This window comes from Erpetoichthys calabaricus, chromosome 5 (genome assembly GCF_900747795.2).
Source record: "Erpetoichthys calabaricus chromosome 5, fErpCal1.3, whole genome shotgun sequence".
Taxonomy (NCBI): domain Eukaryota; kingdom Metazoa; phylum Chordata; class Cladistia; order Polypteriformes; family Polypteridae; genus Erpetoichthys; species Erpetoichthys calabaricus.
In genome coordinates, this window is record NC_041398.2 from 122,527,939 (window position 1) to 122,553,754 (window position 25,816).

Below are 25,816 nucleotides of genomic sequence, written 5' to 3' on the forward strand. Positions count from 1 at the left end.
CTGAGATGCTGGGGATACACCCACTCAGCGCCGTCATCCGATGTGTCTTCATTCACAATATCATGCAGCGCACGTTGCTGCTCATCACTGTCACTAAAATCTTCTTCAGAACTGCTACAATCATGATCAGAACTGTCCAAAATTGCCTGCAAAGTCTCACTTGAAGTCAGTTTACGTTTCGCCATATTCACAGCTGTTACATGCGAATCACGTCACATGACCGGCCAAAACAACCACAGACTTGTCGAAATACAACGTAGTAATAATACCCACGCCAAACCGTCAGTTATACTACTTGCCAGGCATTCATATAACCACAGGCAAATGTGCCGGATAATTCCGGCAGTATGGCGTTAGCATTAAAACAGCGGTGCCGGATATATCCGGCAGAGGGCGGTGAAGGGGTTAAAGGGGGACTGAAAACCTGTTAAATACTTCCAGTCTTTTAGTGCACTCCAGTCTGACTGAGAAAAGAGAACAGTGCAACTAAAGGTATAGCAATGTCACTTCTCCTAAGTAACCAAGAAGTGCACACCTCAGCATCTATTAAGGCAGGGATTCCCAACCTGGTGTTCCCACACCCCCAGTGGGAGCAGGATGGCATTTCAGGGGGTGCGACAACGAGGAAGGCTACATCACGATTTGGCAAAATTGAGTGAGGTGCATTGTCCGACTTTGTTGTGTCTTGCAGTGTGCTGTCATTTGTAGGTTGTTTATTAGTGCTCCTGTTCTATGATATGAAAAGAATCAAGTATTGTGTGTGTAATTGTCACCTGTGACTTAGCCACAGAAATGAGCGTTCTTGTGGGTTCCTTGTTGTGGAGGAGCGTTTAACTTTTCTTAAGAGAATGGAATTTGGACCTTGCAATGAAGTGTAGAGAAGGGCAAGGTCTAGTATTGATTTCTGTGCAAAACCTGATAGAGAAACACCACTGATTTCAAGGTTTGATTAACATTTCTGCCAGGGATGGGACAAGGGGGACTGAATTGGATGCAACCCCTGCTGCTTACACTCAACCCACCTCTCCTGCTAGTAGTCCGGACAGTAGCACAGAAATTTTAACTGTGTGTCATATCTGATTTTGAATTGCAGTGGAGGTGTTATCAGGGGACAAGCCAGTGTTGACTGTGTTTCATTGCTTAGCGGTGCATTGGTACCTGTTGCTTTACTGTGGGTCTGTAATCCTACGATTGTTGAAGGTATGTCATTTCCTCATGGTGCTTGATGCTTCATGGGATACCCCAACCCCCAGATCATCAATCGAGGGTCTAAGCTTCGCAGGGACATATGTACGAGATTGAGATTTAGAAAGATAAATTTCCAAATTTATATTTAAAAGCTTATTATTTTGAGTTTACTTTGTTAACCTGTAATACTGTATGTGATTCAATTTGTGATTGAAAATTTCATCTTCAAATTTGATATTACTTTTGTAGGGGGTGTGAACATAAATGAAACATTTTCAAGGGGTGTGGGGCATAGAAAAGGTTTAGAACCATTGTATTAAGGTAAGATATGAGATGTGAATATCTTCTGCCCATTTTTAAATAGGATAACCAAGCCTTGTTCCGTATAGAGAGGGATATAACATTTTCAGTTGTTTACCCCCCTTTAGTCTGAATTGTCTTTTTATCCTATTTCTTGAATTGTTAAATCTGAAATTGAAAGACAATAAATGAATCATGTTTTTGTGAACTGAATAAACCCAAACCTTTTGCTACATTCTGTTTTTATTTTTGTAATAAGGTTTTTGATGTAACATTCCCTTACATAGTATCGCCAATAGCACTTTCAAATTAACTGACTTCCAGTTCGCAACGTAGACTTAAAAGGCACCTATGACATATTTTTATATAAAGCTGAAACTTTTTAGAATGTTTGCAGAACTTTTCATTTCTATTGAAATATTGTAAAGAAAATGTGAAAATTTCAAAGAAGCCATTTCTTCAGAATGTACCTTTTAAAAGGAAAATGTCATATTTAACTCAAAATAATGTATTTTTTAAAGTATTTTTGTAATAGGGTGGAGGAGGAGTATTCAAGAGAATTTTAAGCAGTCCACTCAACTTATATTTCAATCTTTATGGACCTTCACATTTTTTTTTATCTGACATGCACAGTATGTGCTCTGTCAAAATAACCATCAGAAAACTGCAAATCCCCAGGACACACTTGAAACACATTTTTTAAGCTGTAATGATTGTAAGAGGCAGTGTGAAAAACAGTGTTTCTGCAGCAGTTTATGGTAAGCTAATGAGCTGAGAGCTTCTCTATATAAAAATATGAATGCCAGCAAGAATTATATATTATTGCAAGATTGAAGATGTCAGAAATGTTGTTTAATAGGAATATATTTTATTACAAAAGCATGTATATGTCAAATACAGTGGATTACATTGCAACAGAAATTCTGCAATGTGACAATCCGTGAAAACCAAAATTAAATATAACATTTATGCCTTTTACATGGAAAGCAAATACCAAAATGGTACAGTGAACAACTTGATTGGGAAGTTATTAGGATTTAGAGGTACATCCATCTGGCCTGCCTTCATTGTTTCATTTCCATTTCTATTCTTACACCAGATTAAACATTGCTTAAGACCATTATGAACCAAATGGTCCTGGACACGATTTGTAATAATCATAAATGTATGCCTATTTTTGTCAGATCCCTTCTTGCCCAAATTCTTTCATATATATCCACAGCTCTTTTTTGAAAGAAAGATTTTGTCCCCAGCACTGTTTTAAAGTCACTCAGCTAGCAATGGTTTCATTCATTTCTAATTAGTGTACTTTCCATTTTCATTGTGAGATCAATATGGAGCACAACTCTTCCTCTAAACAAACAGATGCAGAACAAGTGACATGCATGGCCATTCTGCTATCTGGGATGAAACAGGGGTTTGCTGAGAGTTTGATTGCATATCAGTTATCATGTAAAACATGTTATACATACCCCCTTGCCTGAACTTATTATCATATTGCCTCAACTTGGATACAAGAAAAAAATGTTTTATTTAACTAAGTTGTATGTTTTGATTCATTTTCTAATCTCTATTACTTCAGTTTTTTCTCCATATCCCTTCTGCATTGCATTCTTATCCAACAGATGGACGTAAAATATTCTTGACAAAAATACTGATGCAATAACAGCAGAAAATTCATCTACTGTCAGTTTTCCAAACCATTTTCAATGCAGTGTTATGGCTGCAGAAAATTGAAGTCTATCCCAGTAACACTTAGTTCAAGGCAAAAACTATCCCTGGATGAGAAAACAGAGCACATTCACACATACACCAATGATCACTTTGGCTAGGCCAATTTATACTTGCTAGTGAATGTAACATGAACATCTTTGGAGTCTGAATAGATAATGGGAGGACCTGGAGGATGGCCCATGCATACTTAAAAAGAACAATATAACTCCACATATGCAGTAAATGGGATGGCTAGGGTTCAAATTCAGTGTCCTTGAACTGTGAAGCAGCAGTGCTAACAAATGTTATGCTGTCCCTACCCAAAAGTAAATGCAAACAATAAATCTTATGTCCCTTATATGGACCTTCATATGAAATCTTGTTGCTATATACAGACCAAACTTGTAAGAGGATGCATGTACCATAAATGTAACAGAATAATTTCATTAAAACAATGCTTTCTTCAGTTGATTTTTCAGTTGATCATTCTTTTAATTGTAATGTGTTCTATAAGAGGGCAGCACGGTGGCACAGTGGGTAGCGCTGCTGCCTCGCAGTTAGGAGACCCGGGTTCACTTCCCAGGTCCTCCCTGCGTGGAGCTTGCATGTTCTCCCCATGTCTGTGTGGGTTTCCTCCCACAGTCCAAAGACATGCAGGTTAGGTGCATTGGTGATTCTATATTGTCCCTAGTGTGTTCTTGTTGTGTGTGTGTTCCCTGAGGTGGTCTGGCAACCTGCCCAGGGTTTGTTTCCTGCCTTGCGCCCTGTTTTGGCTGGGATTGGTTCCAGCAGACCCATGTGACCCTGTAGTTAGGATATAGCGGGTCGGATAATGGATGGATGGATGGTGTTCTATAAGAAGACTAAGGTTAAGCCATTCTTTAATGCTGTGTGTTCTCTCAGAAATTCCATTTTAAAATGATTAATTTCTTAATGATGATCTCAGAGAAACAAAAGTTAATTGAGAATTTTTGGTTCGCAGAGATTGCCAAAAAACAAACAGGTTGAGAGAAAATAATAGTAAAGCCCAATATTCAGAATATTTTACTTGACTACTTGCCAGGAGTACTAAACAGATGGGCAGAGACGAAGTCAAGATAATAGTTATTTCAAATATCCACTGTTCAATGTGAACAGTTTCCAGTATAAGTGAAACCTATTTTGTACACCTTTTGTTGTTTGTAATATAATTTGCTTTTACTTTATGCCAAATAGTTGGAAAATTGTCTGGCTAATTAAAGATAAATTGTCATAGCAGTTTCTGTCAAAAAATACAATGACTACTGCAAGGCTGCAAACACGTTTTAACTCAATGGTCTAATATATTAATACAAGGGACGCTGAAAAAGTTTCCACGCTTTTTTAAAACTCTATTTATTAAGAATATTCAAAATAAAAATTACACCACTTTTCTACAAAGTGACCTTCTTTAGCAATGTGATTTTCCAAACGTTGTACCAAGTTTTTAATGCCCAATTACAATTGCTGCTTCTCCCGCCTTTACCGTTTCCAACAAAATACGAAAGTGTGGAAACTTTTTGGCCCTCGTATTATATATATTTTGTAATGATAGTAAAAATTCATATTTATAAGCTGTAAAAAGTAATTCACAAACTGAATTTAAATTACTTTGTCAGCTATAAGGGCTACAAGTTTGAAGACTGTTGATCATTCATTGCTTCCTTATATAAAAGACTGCATTTCAGCTCTATATATTCTGCTTCATGTTTCTCTTTTATTTTGTTTTAAAATGGTGTCAGCAGTTGACACACATCTATCTACTGTACATTATATTTTCTGTTGTTACAACATTTGCATTTTCAATTTCTTATAATTAACCACTAAGAAGGACAAAGGATATGTATGTTTAGAAGATGGAAGGCTTTACTTACCTGACAGGCATGACTGAAGCCTAATTAGAATTTGTAAGGTAGTTGTATTAGCAAGATGAAAAAGCAAAATTAATTTAATGCTAGACATCCTAAGTATAAGTTAGTCACAAAAGCTATGCAAATGCTCATATTCATTTAGCTATTGACAGATTAAACAATTTCATCAAATAATATTCTAAAATGAATACAAATATCAAAATGTAAAACCACTAACCCATTTAACCAAATGCTGTTGCAGAATAAAGAACAGATTGTTTGTAAACTGTTCTTAAAATGCAGGATTTGCATATACCGATCATACATAACTATATTAGAATATGACAGATGCATACACAGAAAAAATTGTTAAGCGTTTCTCTGTTCTTCGTGCAATTTTCATAATATAAATTAAACTGTTTCTTTAAAACTGTCCACTGTTAAAAAAGAGAGGATATTTCGGATAACCATTGGTAAGATTGGTAAGGAACGCTCCTTCAGACCCTTATGTGACAAAAATAGCAGAGACATTCACCTCTCTGACTAATAGGAAACTCATTTATTACCACATTATATTTTTCCAAACATTTTTCCTTTTTGTTTTTAAGTGTTTGAAAGACGTTTACAGACTGTCGTTTTATGATAAAATGTTAAGGATGCAACAATGAATATTAATTTATCAAATGGGAATTGCTATCAAATGGAAAAAAATAAAACAAATAAGTCATATTCTGTCAACTTATAAATTGTTCTTCTGGAAGTCTAACTTGAAAAACTGTGTTTAGAAGTGATTTTACTTCTTGTGAAACTGGGCATGGTGTGAAGGAACATGGATGACTGCAGGATGGAGTAACTGTGCTTCCTAGCTTCATCTTGGTCCTGCCTTGAGCTAGGATGGTCTTTAGTTTCCTATTACACTTAATTGGAATATCTGGTGGAATTTGTAAAATAACAAAGACAAATTGTCAAGAAGATTTGGAGTGCTATGGGCAACTATGTTTAATAGTGTTGACCCTCTGAAGCTAGAAAAACTCAGTCTGGATGGACAACAATCCATCTTTCTTTAGGCTGCATGCTGTTAGTTTTTTGTGTTTGTATGCGTATGTATGTCATTTTGCTGGTATTGCATTTTTTGTTAGCTTTTATGAGGGGATATGCAAGTAAGAATTGCGTTGTACTATGTATAGTACGTACTGTGTAAACTTGACGATAAACTTAAATTTGACTAAATGATGGATTGACCAGAAAAAGTGAGGAACTTGAGTGAAGTCATGGCTCATCTGCTTGGCCAGTATTTGATAGAGGATGGATTCAAAGAATAGTTAAGATGCTGTGGAAATTTTAACACCTTCCTGGTTCAACTGTAATTCTATTCAGTTGAAATGTTCACAGTTACAATTGAATACACAAATAAAAAAATGACATGGGAACATGTTTACTGGAAGGTTTAATAGTGTACATGTCATTTTAAAAAAAAAAAAAAAACCTTACATTTACATAAATGTTAACTGTTTCATCATCGCTGTTAAGGAAGATGAGGGTACATTGCTGAGGAGAGCCAGCCTACACATCATTCATAAACAGTCTTTTGTTTACAACCTGTTCATCACTGCTTAATTATAATAATTGTTGAAACAAAATGTGTGATCGATGGCGGTAAACAAACAAAAATCAGGGTCCTAGTGCAAGTAACCTTTCTTAGCTGACAGAGCACATGAGCTCCACACTATGGTATGTGCTCGTAACAAGTGACACCTCCTTCTGGAAACCATGGATTGAAGGGGTGGAGTCAGTTGCCCTCACTGAACATCTTCTCGGCTCTGTGGAGGGACAAACAGAGAATAAGGTTAGCGCCAGCAACCCCCCCCAGACTCGGAATGGAAGTTTAAACCTCAGAACAGCATGGAGGATGATCCACTGATATGCATGTGCGACAACATCAAGGGTTATGAAATTGGCTGGAAAAATAAGTAAAGATCACACTCACCTGGATGACCAGTTATTACCACTGAGAAGACGATACTACTCGCTAGAGGTAAGAACTACTAGTCATATAAACAATTTCTTTCCTACTGCAGTCACTATGGTTAAACACAGTCTCTGATTCATGCTTGTCTTCCTGATTTCTAAACTCCACCATCCAAATCATGTTTATTTTTTAAAAGGTTCTGTTTATATTATAAGGTCTTACTTGATATATTACTGGGATGGAGGCGTAATTTTATTTTACTACATTGTTTTATATATTTGTCTTTTGTGCAATATATTTTTCACCACTACCATATACTGTATAATGTGTCCTGTATTGTAAATTGTGTTGTTTAATTATATTTGCCTTGTTATGTATATAATAATAATAATACATTTTATTATAAATGTTAAAAGAAAAATTGCTGGAAACTGTGTTACCTGGCAATAAAAAATTCAAAGCTTCAAAATATTATATTCAAATTTACCACAGCCTATGTGAACATATATCATGGACTGGAATCCCATCATCCCAATGCTATTACTCCCTGATATATTTCCTTCTGTCGAGCATCTAAGACTTTGCTTCTTCCTTTCTTTCCTCTTCCTTGTTGACCTCCATTTTAAAAAAAGGCAGCTAAAACCACAGGACAAGTAAAACAAAAGATGGACCCAGACTGGCTCAGCACTGGCCACCAATACCCTTAAAGATGTAATACGCCCTTTTTAATTTAACATCTTTTGAGTCTAGGTGGCAGAAACACAGTACAGTATTATGTAGCCTACTACTACTACTATCCAACACAACATTAAAAACTGGGAATTCTCCAATTTGGAACCAAAATGTTCAAGTTCTGGTTATTGATTTCTTAAAAGGTTGCTTCAACGTTTTACATCAGTCAAGTAGTGCCCTTCAGAATTCTCCTGAAGAAGGCGTGACTGCACTTCCATACTCTTTCTGTATATTTTGTCTCCTATCAACTAATCAGTTTGACGCTACAAGCTGCAGTCATTTTCTGGAGTGTTTCTACCAACTCACGACACCAATCCCTGGATTCTTTCCATTTCTATCACTAGTACAAAAATTACACATTCCCTGTACATCTGCAACATCTAATTTCTCCACACTATGGAATTTATTTGAAGACTTTTAGCAATGTGTAGCAAGTATCATCAGTGTTTTCATTTTTCTTATTTTTGGTGCTATTGAGATTTGAACTTCTGTTTTGTTATACATTGCATGCATACTTTGTCTATTATAATATTTCCTATATTGATATTTAAAATACACTTATTTTATCACATAATTTGCTTTGCATCTCATTGGGTCTTTCAGGTCTTCAAGTTTTTCAAGTTTCATACAAGTATGCCTCTAAAGTGAAGTTTTTTTGGGCATGGATCTGTCTTTTCATTGACATGCTCACAAGCCTTCAAAAAATGGGTAAAAAAGCTTGGTCAGCTACTGCAAACAAAGTGATTGAATCCCTCGCCATTTGTTATCCAGAAACTAGGCCCAAATCACCCCTGTATTTCTGTTTGTAAAGTGAAGAAGATAACCCTAATAAATTTCACCCATTCATTTTACATACAGGCAGTATTACTGACCTGACATGAATGTACATCTGCCTTCCTAAAGCACTGTGTTGTATTTAAAATCGGCTCCTAAGCTGGAACTCTATACCATATTCTTCTGTTCTTTATGTTAATAGACCAGTTCTCAGATCATGCTTAGAAAGTCTTCTTGATAAAGCTTCCAAGTGAATGATGAATGGAAAATTCAATTTTACAAATCAAAACATGTTTGTCAGAAAAAAAATCTAATCTTATGCTAAAAATAAAAAAAGATAAAATAACAATGGTTAAGATGTTAAACCCTTACTGGACTGTACCCTTTTAAATTACTTTAGTTGTTCAACAAATTAATTACCATGGGTAAAGGTATACTTGCAGATTATCATTAGAAGAAAAAATGGGTAGTTGCACTCTTAAGGGGATAAATAAGTATGTAAAAATCTGTAAAAGTAAACTGATTTTTTCCATCAATAGTGTACAATGGCACCTTTTCACTAAGTACACTTGAGCGATAGTGATAGTGTTGTTTTTTACCTTTATACTAACAGATTGGTAAAATAATAGCTTATCCTCTTTAATAAAACCCCTGTGTGCGTCCATGTGTCCGTGTGTGTGTGTCGTCTGGTGAAGTGCGCATGCGCGGGGCATGGTGCGATGCTTCAAAGCAGATGCTTCAAAGGCCGCCTGACGCGTCACACAAGACAGAGAGAGTGGGACCTATACAATATCGCGCGGCTGATCCAATCAGATTTCAGTAACTGAGGTAAGACCTAAAACATAATGCACGAAAAATCCAATCGGGTACTGAGACACGGAGACCAGCTTCCTCAAAGAGGTGGGATTAGTGTTTATTGTTGTGCAAGAGTTCACTCTGAGGTTGTCAGATTTGCGATTAACAATCTTGGCCCAGTGAAGTGTATAGTGTCAGTCGTTGAAGGGGTTTTCCTAAATATACGAATTTTCATGATATTACAATAGGATGACTTTTAAAAGTAGATTTATTTTCGTGCACATAAAATCCGTTGCTTGGGAGATGCCACACATACAATAATCAGGTCCACGCCAGCACAGATGAAAACACTTGCTGGGGAACTGCACAGTACCGTTTAATATAGACTGTTCCTACTAATGTTTATGCACTACTGTTCTAGCGCCCGTTATTGTAACGGGCTTAATGTCTAGTCTATTATAATTTACTATTCTAGTTCATACATTAAAGCTGTTTTATGGAAACACATGCATAATTAGTTCTACATTATTTACTTTATATTGAAGAATGTTCTTTCATTTTTTTAATGGAAATTTTTCTTGCTTTTGCTTTACGGGGCATTCCTATCTGTGACACACTGTATTTAAAATAGGTGCTCAGATTGATTGTCCTTATTCCTAATTATGGCCTTTCATAACAAAGAAAATATACAGTTGTGTTTATTGGTTTTGGATGACTTACAAGCATATGTAATCAATACTATTCTGTGGTGTTATTATCTTGGCAACATAACTATTTGTTAAAATTGATTATGACCTGTCAACAAAAATTGTAGCATTACTACAAATATGTGACTGTATATATCCACTAACAATAAAATCATTTTTGCAAAGTTTAACAGTCACTCAACATGAAATATATGCTAAAGGAGACCAGATGATGAGTGACTTTTTAATGTTTTGTGCATGATGCATTACAATATTATAGTATTTTATTGTTGTTATACCTAAGCATCTTAAGAGAGCACAATATTTGTTTTTAAATTTTATGTTTGATGTTGGGCGGCACGGTGGCACAGTGGGTAGCACTGCTGCCTCGCAGTTGGGAGACCTGGGGACCTGGGTTCGCTTCCCGGGTCCTCCCTGCGTGGAGTTTGCATGTTCTCCCCGTGTCTGCATGGGTTTCCTCCGGGCGCTCCGGTTTCCTCCCACAGTCCAACGATATGCAGGTTAGGTGGATTGGCGATTCTAAATTGGCCCTAGTGTGTGCTTGGTGTGTGGGTGTGTTTGTGTATGTCCTGCGGTGGGTTGGCACCTTGCCCGGGATTGGTTCCTGCCTTGTGCCCTGTGTTGGCTGGGATTGGCTCCAGCAGACCCCCGTGACCCTGTGTTCGGATTCAGCGGGTTGGAAAATGGATGGATGGATGTTTGATGTTTTGGTGTTTATGTTAAATTTCAATTTGTTTGTTTGTTATGTATGTATAATCCTTCAGCGACTTGTCCTCATACAAATTTCTTATTTTTTATTCAGTTTCAATTCAATTCAGTTTATTTTTTACAGCACTCTTTACTGAGTGGAGGTGCAGAGCATATTGAAGTTCTCTGGTAAAATACAAGTATAAATTTGACACATTATTAAATACAGAATAAGTAGACATAAAGGCGCAAATTTGTTACAACACAGAGAACACAAAGTAGAAACTTACTAACATACATGGAAACCAACAATATCTGTCTATTAATTGATTGTTCTACTATGGCCAGTTGACATCGAAGGAGAGAAAAACAAATTCCAGTCACAAGCATCTCTGAAGAAATGGTCAGTGGTCCATGGTCAATTATAACAGTGAAAGCTAAAAACAAATTCAGACACGGTCACAGTCCTGTAGGCCTTGGCAACTACTGTAGCTGCCTGTCTCCTCCTTGGGCATTCTACAATACAGTAGAGTCTGTGCTGGGCCATCCAATATGATGACAGAATCTTTCCATATGATGATTGCTCCCAGTATTTGAGATGCATTTTCCAAAGTGCAGGTGAACAGCTTGGCAGTACAGCAGTGTTACCAAGTGCCACTTCAAGATACTAAGAAGAGAAACAGAATAAGGAAGGTTAGAAATGGTTTATAATTATTGCATTACTTATATTTGTGCACAAATAATTAACAAACAAGGATGCATTAGGCACAGCTATAGAAGCAGCACAGAATAAGAAAGGCAGACTAGAATTTCTCAAATAAATTGTGATGTGTAGGGTGAGACTAAAGCTGAGTTACAACTAGTTTGTTAAGTATTTTAGAAATCAAGCATAAATTTGAAATGGGTATTAAGCATACACTTTTAGTGCATTAGGAATTCAGTAATGAACTATTGGTAATTGTAGGAATGGGTGCTGCCTGAACATCAATTGAGCTTTTCACTAATTTAGAAATGAAACCTATAACTTCTGTACTGTTCTTATATTTAAATTTTTAAAGTGGTGTGTACAAGGAAAGCCATGATTGTGAATATCTGGTGTCCTCTCCAGAAGGGCTTAACTGGTGCTAGGCCCGAATGCAATTCCAGTTCACTGCACAACACACTCCACCACTTTTTCAGTCCCTCACTATGGGTCAGTTTTGCATCACCAGACCAGGAAAGTCATTAAAATAAATTTAGTCCCACAAAGCGGATGTAGTGATATTAAAACTTTGGCAGTCCCACATTTTTCATTGTAGGATTAATGGTGCATGCCGCTTTCACGTAGTCAGTAGGTGAACTTTTTTCTAAACAATAAACAATATTTTGATTTGTAAGTATTTTGGTGAGAAGAAATCTAGAGTTCACCCTGTCATGGACTGGTTTGCTGCTCAGGTTTGGTTAAAGTATTGTTCCCAGTGATGCAATCCTGAATTGTTTTAAAATTAATGGATGGATATATGTAGCTATGCTAGGTAGATCAAACATTCATCAATGCATAGTGAGTATAAATGGCAAACGGGTATACAGTAATCCCTCCTCCATCGCGGGGGTTGCGTTCCAGAGCCACCCGCGAAATAAGAAAATCCGCGAAGTAGAAACCATATGTTTATATGGTTATTTTTATATTGTCATGCTTAGGTCACAGATTTGCGCAGAAACACAGGAGGTTGTAGAGAGACAGGAACGTTATTCAAACACTGCAAACAAACATTTGTCTCTTTTTCAAAAGTTTAAACTGTGCTCCATGACAAGACAGAGATGACAGTTCAGTCTCACAATTAAAAGAATGCAAACATATCTTCCTCTTCAAAGGAGCAAACAATTCAATAGGGCTGTTTGGCTTTTAAGTATGCGAAGCACCGCGGCACAAAGCTGTTGAAGGTGGCAGCTCACAGCCCCTCCGTCAGGACCAGAGAGAGAGAGAGAGACAGATAAAAAAAATCAATACGTGCCCTTCGAGCTTTTAAGTATGCGAAGCACTGTGCAGCATGTCGCTTCACGAAGCAGCTGCACAGAAGGTAGCCAACGTGAAGATAATCTTTCAGCATTTTTAGACAAGCGTCCGTATCGTCTAGGTGTGCGAACAGCCCCCCTGCTCACACCCCCTACGTCAGGATCAGAGAAAGTCAGCGCAAGAGAGACAGAGAAAAGTAAGTTGGGTAGCTTCTCAGCCATCTGCCAATAGCGTCCCTTGTATGAAATCAACTGGGCAAACCAACTGAAGAAGCATGTACCAGAAATTAAAAGACCCATTGTCCGCAGAAATCCGCGAACCAGCAAAAAATCCGCAATATATATTTAAATATGCTTACATATAAAATCCGCGATAGAGTGAAGCCGCGAAAGGCGAAGCGCGATATAGCGAGGGATCACTGTATATTATATTTAAACCATACCAGCTAATTATAGCCTCTATCTATGTATTTATTCTGTTACATGGGATGCATGAGCTGGAACCTACCCCAGGAACACTAGATGCAAGACAAGATAATACTGGGTAATCACAGAGCATCATGAAAAAATTACAATCATTATTTTGTGTTTTATATTTGTAATTAATTCAGATCACTTTGCAAAGATCCCTTGTAACTTTGATATTAAAGAGTGTTTTGTTGTTCAGTGTCAAAAATCCAAATGAAATCCAGTGTGATTCAATGTTGATAATAATAAAATGTAAAACTTCCAAAGGGTGAATACTTTTTATAGGCACTGTATATTTTTGTTACAGGCATAAATGCTTAACTCCTTTTAAACATTTTCTGACTAATTCATCTGATTCTATGAGATTTGCTCTCTTAATAATGTCAGTTAATGTCAAATAGGGAAAATGACACTGAATTTTGACAGGCAGCAGATACATCACTGTCAAACTCAATAATGTGCTCATTAGTAAATAATGGCTTAAAAAACCTGAACACTTGCAAAAGTGGAAAGAAGATGATGATGATTAAATCTTAAAACCCCAAATTAAAAAAACTTTAAAGAAACTCTGTATAATATACATGAATGAAACATTATAATAAACATTTAGTAAACCAACATTTGTAATTCTCAGAATAACAGCAAAGCATAGAAAATGTGAAATAACTGCTTGCTAAATTATAGTGTAAATCCAGTTAAAAGCAGAAATTGCTTGGCAGTTCAGTCCCATCACCACCTCAAGGTCTGATCCTGAGTAATTCACTTAATCCACTACTGCAACTTTTGAAAAAATAGGTAAAGTATTATTTGAACTGTAATAATAATAATAATTCATTACATTTATATAGCGCTTTTCTCAGTACTCAAAGCGCTGTCCATACAGGGAGGAACCGGGAAGCAAACCCACAATCTTCCACAGTCTCCTTACTGCAAAGCAGCAGCACTACCACTGCGCCACCTGTGAGGACAACTGTGTCTGTATATAACATTCTGATGGTGCTCTGTAGTGATGAGCAAACCCCACAGTGTTCAGTGAAATCACGGAAATGTTTGCGAACCTTGTCGAACTCTGCAAAATGCATTGAAGTCAGTGGGGAAGGAGGAACTGAACTAGTCATTTTATTTAAGGGTAAACAGACCGCTGGATGGAGCTTCAACCTGATGTGTGTGACCACTCTATAGTGGCTTGCTTTCAAAGCCATAGCATCTCATTGGGGATGCATGTGTTTCCTCACTCGACAGCAGAATGCATGATTAATCATGCGGTGCTGTACAGCATCGAGTGACAGAATGAGTGCACAGGGATCAATGCTATGTATCCGGCACCGGTATTCATACAATTCTCATCATGGATGGCTAATGTACCCCTCAAATGAAAATACCGTTTTTTTTTTTTGTTTTGTTTTTAAAAGCATGTGGGGTGCTAGTCTGGATGATGTTTGTCATGACGTCATGAATGTACAAAGTAGATCATGTTGCGATCTAACAATATACATGAGTCAAAATTCTGCACATGATTGCTACAGATTGGTGATGTCATGTTGGCCACACTAAATATCATGGAGAGCTAGGAAAAATGTTTGTCTAAACCTGCCACCCGTCTTATTTCAAGGAAAACATTTGTCAAATAAAGTCACCAGCAAACACAGAATATTCACTTTGAAAAAATGCTTTGACAAACAATCAAAACAAGCGTTCACTATAGGTCATTTGAGCATAGGAAAGGCCCTGTATAAAAAGTTATTATTATCTATATATCCATCCATCCATTATCCAACCCGCTATATCCTGACTACAGGGTCATGGGGGTCTGCTGGAGTCAATCCCAGCCAACACAGGGCGCAAGGCAGGAAACAAACCCCAGGTAGGGCACCAGCCCACCACAAAGCACACACACACACACACCTCCACACCAAGCACACACTAGGGACAATTTAGAATCACCAATGCACTTAATCTGTATGTCTTTGGACTATGGGAGGAAACCGGAGCACCCGGAGGAAACCCACACAGACATGGGGAGAACATGCAAATTCCACGGAGGGAGGACCCGGGAGGCGAACCCAGGTCTCTTAACTGCGAGGCAGCAGCGCTACCCACTGCGCCACTGTGCCGCCTTATCTATATATAAATAAAAGTCAAAGTATGTGTGTGTGTATGTATGTATGTTCCAGCATCATCTTCCGAATGGCTGGAGTGATTTTCATGAAACTTGGTACACATGTTTCTTATTGGTCAACTAAAAATACTGTAGGGTGAAATCAACCCTAACCCACCCCTTTCTGGGTAGGGTGGGGGGGGGGGGGGTGATCTTGCGGTCTTGTATGCATGTTATCATCCACTTGACACTCGGAACGACTACCATAGGGCAAACTGGAGGTGACTGCCAGCATTCTTTATGTTTGAGCACCACCGCACCCCTGTTGCTTTTGACATTAAATAGAGTTGGCCAGTTCCAAGCATTAACTGGATGATAACATACATACAAGACCACAAGACAAGCACACTAGTGAGTCTTCATTGTTTGTTAATTTATTTTTATTTGTAAAGTTGTGTTTTTTTTATTATAATTTCTCAACAAATTAAACAAAAAACACTTTATTTTCCTCCAAGGCAACGCTGGGCATTTCAGCTAGTTTATTATAAAAATGCATTATTTCTTTGGCCCTTAAATTATTCATTTTAATCAGACTTTAGTAAAATACAGTTGTTACCCATATACTTTATAAAATACTTTATGGACTAACTTATTGCCATTTTAGATGAGTTATTTTTACTGATTTGTTAAACCTAACGTAAAAAATGAATGTACTGTAATTAGGATTTTTTTTACTTGATGTGTTTTTAAAATGTTTACAAGAAGTTAAAGCATATATAACTGGAGTAGTTAGACTTATAATGATACATAAACTATTAATAATTGTTTTAACAAATAACTATATACTGTATATTTTAATATATTTCCTAACCAACAGACCTGTTTCTATTGGTAGCACTACATCCTTTATGCTGTTCCTCAATGCAGGCACTCCACAGGGTAGTGTACTGAGCCCCCATCTGTATTCCTTGTTCATCTCTGTCTGCTTGGCTAGGCACAGCTCCAAAGCCATCATTAAATTTGATGATGGCAACCCCATGTCACGAGATGCCTCACAATGTGATCATTTAGAAGCACTTTGCTCTGTTTATATTTAAATCTTTGCAGGCACTGTTCTTACAGTATAATAAAAGAAAAAAAGCACTTGTTCACTTATCAGTTTGTTCCCCAGGTGCACACTTGGGACAGCCGTGTGTTGTCGGGCTTGGAGTGCACTGGGTGGCATGTGTTTCCATTCGATGGACCCTTGGGTCTGCTATCTGTCATGCTTTTTCCCAGTGTTTTTCTGGTGTGACCATGGTGTTTGGGAGTTACAGTGCTGGAAAATAAGTAACTGGTGTATGACAGATGTCGATTTTAATTATTGCAGTGTTTGTGTGCATTTTCTTTTATATATTTTTTTCAATAAATACACCTTTTTACTTGTTATATAAGCTGTGTCTGCCTCCCTTATTTTCCCACAGACTCATAGTCCCAATACTTCATGTCCCTGAGAGCCTGGCAGACCCCATAAGCAACTGTGAAGAGCAAAACCAAGGTGCTGGTCGTAGACTTCAGAAAGCAGAAAGCATACCACACTGACATCTACTGAACATTGAAGGGGATACTGATGACAAGGATAGCCTATTCTCGGCTGCATTACTTCCTGGTATAGCACCTGCTTGGCTTAAAACCATCACTGTTCTGAGAAGACAAGAAAGTAAGAATTTAATTTTACGGAAAATGGGACTTGGCAATGAAGTCAGTAATATGGACCAATAGTGTGCACATAAAAAACTTGCACTTGAACTAATATTTTATTTATACATGCTTTAAATATAGTTAACACGTGTTTAATTTTTAAACATCATTATCTCACCTAATATTAATACACATATATGAATTTAATGCATGTGTGTAGTATGCTTGCTAGTAAGATTATTATAATTTGCACTAAGAAATACTATAAAGGCATACAAGCAAATTCAGACGTGCCCACAAAATCATCAGTTTACAGTATGTATTGTAGCGGATCCGTGATCACTTGCTCACCTACCAGCGACCGGAACAGTCTGGTTTTACGCCTAAGAAGTCTACCATCGACCGCATCCTGGCACTGAGGGTTCTCATGGAGCGCAAACGTGAATATCGGCAGATTTTCTTTGCAACCTTTGTCGATTTTCGCAAAGCGTTCGACTCAGTTGATTGAGCTGCCCTGTGGGACATACTGAGGATTCACGGGATCTTCTCGAGATTGCTGGATATCATGGCCGGCCTGTACACTGGTACTGTGAGTGCTGTGCAGAGTAGAGGCAGGACCTCTGCGTTTTTCCCAGTTGATTCTGGGGTTCGTCAGGGGTGTGTTCTTGCTCCTACTCTGTTCAATGCTTGTATGGACTGGGTGTTGGGCAAGGTTGTGGGGTCCAGTGGCTGTGAGGCATCTGTTGGTGAAGAAAGGTTCACGGATCTTGACTTTGCTGACGATGCTGTGATCTTCGTGGAGTCAATGGAGGCTCTGATCGGGGTGCTCGAGAGACTGAGCAAGGAGTCTGAGTGTCTGGGCTTGTGAGTGTCCTGGATAAAAGATCCAGGCCTTTAATGACCTCTTGGGCATGGCCATCAGCAGTATGTCTGTTTGCGGAGAGAGTGTTGACCTGTTGAGAGGTTTACTTACCTTGGCAGTGACATTCATGTCTCTGGTGACTCTTCCTATGAATTCAGTAGACGGATTGGGAGAGCATGGGGGTTCATGAGGTTGCTAGAAAGGGGTATGTGGTGCTCCCGATACCTATGCAAAAGGACAAAGGTCCAAGTCTTTAGAGTCCTGGTGCTTCCTGTCTTCCTATACGGTTGTGAGACATGGACGCTATCCAGTAACTGGACTCCTTTGGTACTGTGTCTCTCCAGAAAATCCTTGGGTACCGTTGGTTTGACTTTGTGTCGAATGAGTGGTTGCTCATGGAGTCCCGAATGAGGCACATTACTTGCATTGTGAGGGAGCGTCAGTTACAGCACTATGGCCATGTGGCGCGTTTCCCCAAGGGTGATCCAGCTCATAAGATCCTCATTGTTGGGGACCCGAGTGGCTGGGCCAGACCAAGGGATCGCCCACGTAACACCTGGCTGCGACAGATAGAGAGTCATTTCTGGAGGGTGGGACTGGACCGCGTGTCTGCCTGGGGGGTTGCAAACCGGGATCCCGAGTTTTTTCGTTGTGTCGTGGGTGTGGCAACGCACTGTACCAGTGCATGCTCCCCAACTAGACTTGATTGTAGTGGTCCAGTGCCACTAAGATTCACACCGTCAAGAAGACAGTGATTTATTTATTTTTATAGAGGAGATCCCAGGGACGCTCCCAGGCTTGGCCTGATCAGCACACACTCACAAACAGAGACAAAATAATGCACACTGGGATCAAACAACACTTAAAGAATAAAATGAAATAAATTACAACAATACCACACCAGTGCCCCTACGGTGATATTACATTAAACACATAAACACAAACAACCCCCCACAGCAAACTCCATAGAAAACAGCACCAGATGTAATGAAATGATGACGATAGTAAGTCCAATCTGTATGTTGAAAGGGAATGAAAAAACAGTCCTACTGGTAGACACTGTAAAGGTGAAGACGGGTGGACGGTTCAGGAGTGCTCCTTCTCTTGTGGGAAAGCCATGAATCCACTCAGCACACAGGCAAACAGAAGACGATCCTGACCACAACAACGAAACAATCCAGGACACAACGACTAAGTACGGTAAATCAACAGAAGGCAGCCAGACAGGTACACGGAACACAGAATACAACAAAAAACACCTTTTTTTTTTCTTTGGACACCTGTCCTTCTTTTAAGAGCCACTCTGACCACCTTTGAACCCAATAGCCCCTGCACCCCAGACAGAAGACCAATCAGAGCCTCTGCAGGGACTGCTGGGAGATGCGGTTTTAACTAATAGTAGCACTGCTACAGAATATTTAATTCACACATCTGCCACTTTACAATATCCTTGTGAAATGTACACATGGAAAATAAACCCAAGTTGTTAAATTCATTAGTATGATTTAGGAATAACAGGGATTCCATGCATTTCCATTAAGTTCAAGAACTTGCTAAAACGAAGCAAACACATAACCTTCAGAAAATTCCCAAGATAAGTGAAACTACTGGTGCAAGCATAGTATTTGTCTGTAGGCCTCTTAAACCCCTGAAATGATCTACAGTATTTGCCAGTAGTAGAGAAGACTCTTTGCTCTTGGTAAATCTTTTATTTTTCTTTTCTTCATTATGTAAAGCACTTTGAGCTACTTTGTTGTATGAAAATGTGCTATATAAATAAATGTTGTTGTTGTAAATCAAGACAGAAGACACAGCATTTTAGCACCGTTTAATACTTTTAGAACTGCCAGTAAAGCTCTTCATATTGCATTTTTGTGAATCACTTTTTAATCAGTATTTCTTATTCTCTTTTGCTTTCGTAATTGTCTGTGGTTGTTTTGTTTGTTTTTTGCCCTTTTGGTTATGTTATTTCTTTATAACCTGGCAACAGGACTTGAAGTGCAGTCTGGGAATATTAAAACATATGAATATACAGTAATTTTGTCTTGCACTCCTTTTTTGCCAGCTGGCCTTAGCTGAATTTATTAATACATTACCATTTTATTATTTCATTACTATTACAATTTTTAAGGACTCTTATGTAGACAACATGGTTAGTGCTACTACTTCACACCCACCATACTTTCTGTGTAGTTTCTGTGCTTATATGCTGTTATCTCTGGCACCATCTCAAAGAAATCCATATTAGGTTATTTGCTCACTTTAAATTTCTTTGTATCTGAGTGAGTGTGAGTGTGCTCTTCAATAGACTGGTACTCAGTGCACTGAATCAAGGGCTAAAATGTAATAAAATGTAAGCATGGTGTAATATTCAGGCGTGTTCGGAGACTTTCCTACTTTTTAGGCAGGCAGTGTAGCGTAGTAGTCCAACCCTGAAGTTCAAACTCTGCTGCTGACACGGTATGACTATAAGCAAGTCACTTCACCTGCCTGTGCTCCAACTGAAACAACAAAAAAATGTAAGTAAGCATATCTCAAAATGTTGTAAGTTTTCTTGCATAAATGTGTTAGCCAAATAATGCTTAACTATCTAAAATTTTCAGCATTTCAAAATTTTCTAGTTACTTCCTTATAGACTTAGTTATCACAATTTTGTTTATTAAATACAGTATTATAAAATATTAGTGATAAAATAATTTAATTACATGTGCTAGCAAATACATATATATACTAGGGTGGCCCAATACCCTGTCGATAGCTTGTTCTTGGTCCATGGTGGAATGTATAGTTTTAAAAAAAAAATACTCTTTTTACAATATTTCACACAAGGAGGACCTGGGACGTGAACTCATGATCTCCTTACTAGGAGATGTCTGTTCTGCCAATGCACCACATATATGGCTTATTGACTGCTGACACACAACTGATCCACTACTGTTCTTAGCGGAGCAGATGTATACAATGTATTTTTTTGACATATTCACATTAAAGTTGTTTTTATTGACATGAAAATATGATTGTTGTATTATCCTACTGAAGAAAAAAAATTATATATAGACATATACTATATGACATACGGTTTTGAATAAAAATGAGCGTTGCATGAAAATGTTCCACGATTTACCGTATTTTTCGGACCATAAGACGCACCTGACCATAAGACGCACCCAGTTTTTAGAGCAGGAAAACAAGAAAAAATATTCTGAACCAAATAGTACCATCCATCCATCCATCCATTTTCCAACCCGCTGAATCCAAACAGGGTCACGGGGGTCTGCTGGAGCCAATCCCAGCCAACACAGGGCACAAGGCAGGGAACCAATCCCGGGCAGGGTGCCAACCCACCGCAGGACACACACAAACACACCCACACACCAAGCACACACTAGGGCCAATTTAGAATCGCCAATCCACCTAACCTGCATGTTTTTGGATCGTGGGAGGAAACCGGAGCGCCCGGAGGAAACCCACGCAGACACGGGGAGAACATGCAAACTCCATGCAGGGAGGACCCGGGAATCGAACCCAGGTCCCCAGATCTCCCAACTGCGAGGCAGCAGCGCTACCCACTGTGCCACTGTGCCGCCCCCAAATAGTACCGATATACTAAAATATTTATTAGAATATAACAAAATATGGTAATATTTAACAGCGTAAACTCAACAGTGGTGTTAAGAACCATCATCACTTCCATTAACAAATGAGAAAAGACTTAAGAGGCTCAAGCACTTTTCTAGTTTTCTGGAAACCCCAAAAACTCATCATCGCTAGTGTCAGAATTTATAAAGCTCAGTTGCTCACAATCACTTATATCACTTTCTTCACTATCTTCATATATGATATTATCTTCAGTTCCATCTAAGACATTGCTAATGCCACATTTTTTGAATGATCGTGCAATGATATCCTCCTTCACTGACTGCCACAATGTTTTAACCCATTCACAAACTTGAGTGATAGTGGCCCTCTTCATTCGTCCAGTAGGAGTCAGATCATGATTCCCAGCAGCCATCCATTTGTTCCACTCTTCTCTCATAAAGACTTTAAATGGTTTGTTGATTGAAACATCGAGAGGTTGCAACTGGCTGGTAAGACCCCCAGGAATTACAGCTAGATGAGTCTTCACCTCTTTAAATCTGTTTTTTGTTGTTTCGCTAATATGTGCTCTGAACTAGTCAAGCACTAATAAAGCAGATTTTTTCAGAAGCCCTCCAGGACGTTTGGACCACACTTTTTCAATCCATACTTTCATTTCATTTTCATCCATCCATCCTTTTTCATGAACATGCACAACAACTCCTCGTGGAATAACATCTTTTGGAAAAGTTTTCCTTTTGAAAATTAGCATCGGTGGCAATTTGGTGCCGTCAGCACAGCAGGACAACACAGCAGTGTAATGTGTTTTCTCATGTCCTGAGGTTTTCACAGTTATTGTTTTGGCACCTTTGAGGTCAACCGTCTTATTAGATGGCACATCAAAGGTTAGCGGGACTTCATCCATATTCCCAATCGGGTCCATTGGAAAATCATTTTTTTTCCTAGCATTAAATACAAATTTATGAAAAGACAGAATCTTCGATTCATATTCTTGTGGCATTTTTTGTGCAATTCTTGTTTTGGTGCGCATAGCAAGACCGCTTCTCTTCATAAATCTGTAGCACCATGATGGTGAGCCAGTAAAATCCTTAATGCCTTTCTCTGCAGCAATGCGTTTGGCTTCATAGATGATCATTTTTGTAGAAACTGAGAAGCCCATATTCCAGTGACGTGTGATCCATTCTTTTATGTCAATTTCTAACTGTGGCCATTTTGCAACATGCCCACGAAAAGTGTGCTTACCAGTAGTTTTATCAAGTTTTTGCAGCTGATCCTCCTGTTTCCTCCACTCTCTTATCATTTTTTCAGTTGGAGGTGACCCAAAATGTCTCTCCGCTGCTCTGTTTCCATGTTCTTTTGCATATTTTACTACCTCCAGTTTAAACGGAATTTTATATGCTAATCTACTCGTCTTTGACATTTTGTACCGTTAGAGAATTGGTGTTTTTCTGAGGAAAATACAGTAATGAAAGAACTGTCAGTTGTTATGATACATATTACCATACACATCAATAATTTGACTCATACCGCTTGGCGATGCACATGAGTTACTGTAAGTCTTAATCCATGCATCACTAAGCCGTATTACTATTAAAGGGCACCAACCAGCCCGACAGGCAGGGCTTTGCATGGCAGGAGAGACTATGTGTGTCTCTTCTGCCATGACGGGCTCCTTGCCTGCTTGTCAGGGGGTTCTATTCAATAAGGGCGCGCACAAAAAGGCAAGCTTCAAAAGGGCAACCTCAGTTGGGCGCAGCGAATAAAGGCAAACGCAACAAAATTATTACAGAAAATTTATTAGATAAAGGCAATGACTGAACGTATAAAAAGGCGAAAGCAAGAATATTAAAATGCCGTGCTCAATTGAGGTTGCCCTTTTGAAGCTCGCCTTTTTGTGCGCTCCCTTATTGAAGGATACCCTGTCTGTCAGGGCACTGAGCGGCATCACATAGTCCCGGCCGGCCAATCAAGAGGCCGACTGGACGAACCCGTGCTCCTCCAAATGGAGCAGGTGACAGGGCGAACAGCGGCTCCACGGATGGGTGAGTAGAAAAAGCAGTAACTATGCAGTGCATAGCTGCTGATCATGCCTTTATTTTGTTTTGTTAGTGCCCTTTAAAAAAGCACCTAGGCAGGGCTTTTTTTATTTTTATTTTTTTTAATATACCACTGTACATTTGTTTTTTGTTTAAACACATTTTGTTGTAGAAGTACGGTACCTAGAACAACTCTGGTGATGGAGTTGAATCCTCCTGTCTGGACCTGTCCTTGATGATCTGATCCTGTCAGTCAGTCAGTCAATCAGTGTCACACACACACACACACACACAGGGGAGGCGTGAGCTGTGCTGATCATGTCATTTGAATGACTGACTGACCATTGAGACTCCAGGAGGCGGGAAATGCAGTGCTCTCACGGACACAGCTGCAACAAGCTGGACATGGAGCAGCACATTAGTACTAGCACAGTAAGAAGCAGGCAGAGGGAGAAAGGGAGACGACTGTCACAGGCTGTCATGGTTTTAATAATCTTTTATTTTCTCAGGTACCGGTACATTAAGTCCTTCCCCCTCCCCACTTCGCGCCGTCATCGCCATCGAGTCATCCGACTCCTACTGTTGGTGGATGCTATCCCGCCTCCTTTCACATCATTTGATGCAGGGTGTGTGGCGTGTCTGAGAAGGTGGGCGGGCGTTGCCTCGGCGCCTGTCCATACGCCATCGCTGATTGAGCAACTCTGGCTACGAGGGGCGGGGAGGTCTGACATCACTTCCAGCACCTGATTGGTTTGGTGTGTCCAAGAGTGGTGGGCGGGCGTTCCCTCGGCGTCCGTCCGTATGGCGTTGCTGATTGAGCAGCTGTAGCTATGAGGGGCGGGGAGGGCTGACATCACCTCCAGCACCTGAACTGTAAATTGTAAGTACCGTAAGCGATAGTAAGCGAACGCAGCAGCGGGCGACAGCGCATAGGACACCATGGGCAAACAAATACAGTCGACCCTTGATATACGACCGGCCTGACATGCGGTCACGTGTATTCGCTTGCGCGATTGTAAACAAACAGCCGAGAGCGTTCGTAAGCGTCAGTCATAATTTCGGTCAGTGCAGTGATTTATATCATTTATTTCGATATTTGCTAAGAAAGGAAGAGAAGGTAACGAAGGTAAAGAAAGCGATCACAATTAAAACGAAGGACATTGTGCGGAAATATGAGAGTGGTGTTCGTGTGACCGATCTCGCTAATATGTACAGCATGTCGCAATCCACCATCTCGACAATTTTACAAAGAAAAGATTTGTATAAGGAGGCTCCTTCCAAACAATAACCACCTTCCATTTCATTCTCCTCCTCCTCCCTTCCTGCAGCCCAAACATGTCAAATTAAATGGTGAGTACAGTATGAAATTGTTGTTTCTGGTAGGCTAGGCACTTCTTATAACGTTTTGGTTAGTACATTAGAAAAATTATTGGTGTTTTGGTAAATTATGCACATTATACAACCCTTTTTTACTATGAACAGGTTAAGTAAGTGTTGCTGTGGGAGGTTCGGAACACATTATGGGTATTTCCATTATTTCTTAAGGGAAAAATAGTCTTGACTTACAACCAACTTGACTTACAACCAGCCCTCGCGAACGAATTGAGTTCGTAAGTCAAGCGTCCACTGTATCCATTTACAACAGCCTTACTGGACAGCATTCGGACTATTAGACGCACCCTCATTTTCCCCCCACTTTTGAGGAAAAAAAAGTGCGTCTTATGGTACGAAAAATACGGTAACTAAAAATAGCCATTTGGAGGCTGAAATAGTTTAAATAGACAGGAGAGTCCAATTCATTTGATGAAAATTTTGCATCATTCGATGTCCTTTTGTTAGTGGTGGAGGGTTTATAGCTAATTGTAACTCAAATTCCCAAAATTGTTGGCTGCATCTGACCTTGATATATAGCAGACCTTTTTGACTTTTAAATTATAGTGTCTGAAAATTTTGATCATTGTGATGTGCCAACAATATGGCTGTGAGGTTGTTTTAATGTAACGGAAATCCTGAGTACACGTTTATTCACTGTATGCGCAAAGTGTCAACAAGTCAAGATTAAAGATTTTTTTTCTTTTTCATTCATTTTTTTATAAGTTCAGTTTCTTGCAAACATCATGTCACTTACTCAGTACAAGTTCACTGGGCAGGAGAAGTGAGTTGCTGTGACTGTGGTTTGTGCAAGCAAATTCTACAGACAGCATATTAGACTAACAATCTGTGGTAGTGCACATGACTCTATTGATGTTTCACTGCTTTGCTGTCAGAAGAAGCTGTTGAATGAGGAAAAGCAGGAAAATATATAAAAAAAAACATACACGTTGAGTTAACCTTTTTCAAGATAAAT